Genomic DNA, 3636 nt, shown 5'->3' on the forward strand with positions numbered 1-3636 from the left:
CTCATCTACATATTTTGAAATAGTATTTGCGGTTCCTGCAGCAGCAAATCCACATATGGGAAAACGACCTTAATACGATCCCATTCCTGGCGATTAAGCAGAAACACTGAGCTTACCGTATTTCGTAAAGCTTGTCGTTGGTTTCCATATAACGCGGTGACTGCACACCTGGAGCTAACATTGACTACAATTGTTCAAACATGGCAAGAGTGATTGGGCAATATACCTATTATGCTAAAGTTATAATTGGTTGTTAGTTATCGTAGCTGTTGCGTTGGGTAGTTAGTTCTTGGTTCTGAGCTTCCGAGCTTGGGCAACGGAATTAATTGGCCGATAACTTAATAGGATGTTATGCAAACAATTTTGCAAATATGAAGATTTAGGAAAATTATACATAAATTTCTTGTTTCTTCATAAATTATTTTTGTACTTGCATGTAAATTTAATTTTTAATTGGTTTATCAATTGCACGCATTGGAAAAAAGAGATTGTGATAATCAAGTTAATTAAATATTATTTCCCTAAAAATTCATGGAATTTTATAAAATTGCATCCTATGGAACTCATATTTCTACTATTCTTCGATTGTATTATAATAAAACGGTATAATGTTTTATAAAATAATGCTAAAACGCTCTTATCCATAAAGTGACTAATTTTAATTTCTGCAACTTGATACAGACAACACGGTTGTTTTAAATGAAGAGAAGACGTAATCTGCATTATGTGCGCTTTTATTCTCGACTGCACTGTGGGAGTTGAAACTGCTGGATAGCTTCGTAATGAAACTTTAACGATGCACGTTGTTGAAAAAGAATCGAAATTTTTTTTAATCCCGATGCTCTTGCATTTTACGCTGGTATACCGTAAAGTTATGAACAGCCGTATATGATACTAGCCATATGATACCAGCCGTATAGTTTCATCGGAGCGTGAAAAACGCTCAGTACGATCAATCCCTCTTTTGTAATCACCAAATATCCTCGATAACACATCTCTCCACACGTCGCGTCGAAATAACATCGCGATTATATACGAGACTCGAAGCACTTTAGGGCTTGTAGCGGCCGAAAAGATACGGGAATGTATATCGAATCTATCCCTAGAAACGCCTGCAGGATGGAATTGGGGGAAGTTTAAGGGATGACTCACCGCGCACCCTCCCAGCTGACACAAAACTTTGCCGTTCTTCCTTATAAGAATACACATAAATTTTTTTTTCTTGGCGATATACACACGAAACCACGTATAAAAATCGTTTCCGTGAGATACTATAAAGAATGGCAGTTACAAATGACTCGACGCTGACGAATAGCGTGAATAATAATTCCGGGATTTCGGATTACTAGCGATTAAAGCTTAAGTTCTCGTTCCTTCAAATCGATAAATGATAACATCGGAAAGTTCAATGTCTCTTGGAATAGCACACGCGTTTAAAAATGGAGCGCATTTCCATATTTAGCCGATGCGGAAGATACTCATCCCACTTCTTTTTTTTTTTTTCCCGGCGTATCCACAGTCTCTCCTACGCTTCACGGCATTCTCGCATCGATCGGCATCGCAGGGCGGAGCAGGAAACAAGCATTCCAACGGCTCCGTTTCACGTTGCAATGCCGCGGAAACACGTGCGCGAAATGATTTTGGGTTAGCCAACATTATTCCACGATCTCTCGTTATGATACCGCTTTGTGATTACCTTTTGTACACCCTCGTTTCTATTAGAAGATGAAGACCCGTTGTCTTATTGTGTATAAAAAATATATATGTTATTGCTTGCGCTTTTGTAGCATATTTAGCAGCTACATATATGTAACATTAAAGTAAATTGCTTTGTGAAAAAGAACATTTTACTGTTATTTTACGATAGAAACATGCCATTTTATAATCAAGAAAAAGGAAAAGTAGCAGAAATACTAATTTTATTTGATGCAATTTTATATAATAAATTTTAAGAAAATAATATTTAATTAATTTTATTATCACGTCTCTTCTCTTTTTTCCAAATATTTGCATAAATTAGCATGAAATTAATTTAAAAATGAATTCTTAAACATTTATATTAGCTATCTTTTCTTAGCAAAAGAATTTAATAGAAAAAGTTTTCTAGTTTTTAACATTATATATTTTTTTAAATAACAAGGGAGGACCAAATAGTTTATACACTGATTTCGCCTCATTTTAAATATGTTTAGTACTTATTCACTACTAATTCATGAGCAAGTTACATGATGCAATATTCAAGTATTCACGAGAAATTTGCATCGGAAGTTTTTCGGTCACCTTTTCTTATGTAAGCATTTTTACAAAATGTGCATTAAAGTGAATGATTAGGCGACGTAGTAGAAAAATTATTATTTTATAATCGTACTTATTATATTACGCATATTTTGATAATAATACCGGTTCGCAATTTAATTTAAAAAATTCCAAAATTTTCGATGCAAATTTCTCACGAATACTTGAATATTGCATCGTGCCACTTATCCATGAATTAATAAATAAATATATTTAAAGTCAGGTGAAATCCATGCGTACACTACTTGATCTTCTCTTTGTACAAACCCAACAGAGTTAAATTAATAAAAGTTCACTCGAAATTAACTCGTTACAGTTTTACGATCTGTTTACTATTAGCTCTCAAGTATTCCAGAAGGGTTCCAAACGTGTATTGCGTATCCGAGAATTTTCTTGTATCATATTAAGATTCATTAATGCTAGTATACGCACATCGATGGTGACATTTCCCCGTATTGATGAACGCGCAAGTAACTGAATGAGGTCTTTAACCCGCCTACATCAGCGATCATTGCTTTCCTTGGAATTATTAACCACACGAAGCGTGTGCGTGCTCTCTGGAAAAGCAGACTAAATAGAGAATGTTCACGGGGTGTTGACGTGACGAAAACGACATACTGGTTTCGCTAAGCCATCAGCTCCGTTGAACCTGTCGCTCTAAATATAATCCTGGTTATAAGAACTGGTCGCACCAAACGAGTCCTCTTCCACTTGCTTATTACACGCGCGAGTAATTACGATGTAGTAAAGGGTATCAAATCGGCAGGTGCAAAGCTGCGTGAGACCACGGCGCCAGCATCATTGAAATGTAAGCAACGTTAAGTTTATAAGGACGACGACTTTACTGTACAAATGCACAAAATTCCAACCGCCTTTACTTTACTCTCTCTGTTAATAAATTATTTGTTTTAGTTTTTCAAGAACCGTTCTTAAGAGTTGTTTACATCGGTCTTATAGTATTTTGCAAAATATTTACAATTTTTTCAATGGATTTATGTAGTATTTATTGCTAAAAAGAAAATCACTATTGATTGAGACGTACATATCGATCAAGGACTTTATAATAGAGTCTGGCCATGAGCAATTTTGTCAAAATCCTACAAGAGAGAAAAATATATATACTATCTCACATTAACTTACGTTGTCTCACTTCATCATCTTAATTAAAGTTATAGAATGAGACAATACAAGTTAAAATTTCGATGAAGTTCCGAATGAATGTTCCGATTTCTGAAAGATCGATCTTCTGAACTGACAATAGCAATTTTAAACTAATCCATTTTACAAAAAATTAATTTTTTTAATTAAAAGGGGCTATTTTAAATTGGTCTTTTTGTAAGC

The sequence above is a fragment of the Trachymyrmex septentrionalis genome, unplaced genomic scaffold (genome assembly GCF_001594115.1).
Source record: "Trachymyrmex septentrionalis isolate Tsep2-gDNA-1 unplaced genomic scaffold, Tsep1.0 scaffold22, whole genome shotgun sequence".
NCBI lineage: Eukaryota > Metazoa > Arthropoda > Insecta > Hymenoptera > Formicidae > Trachymyrmex > Trachymyrmex septentrionalis.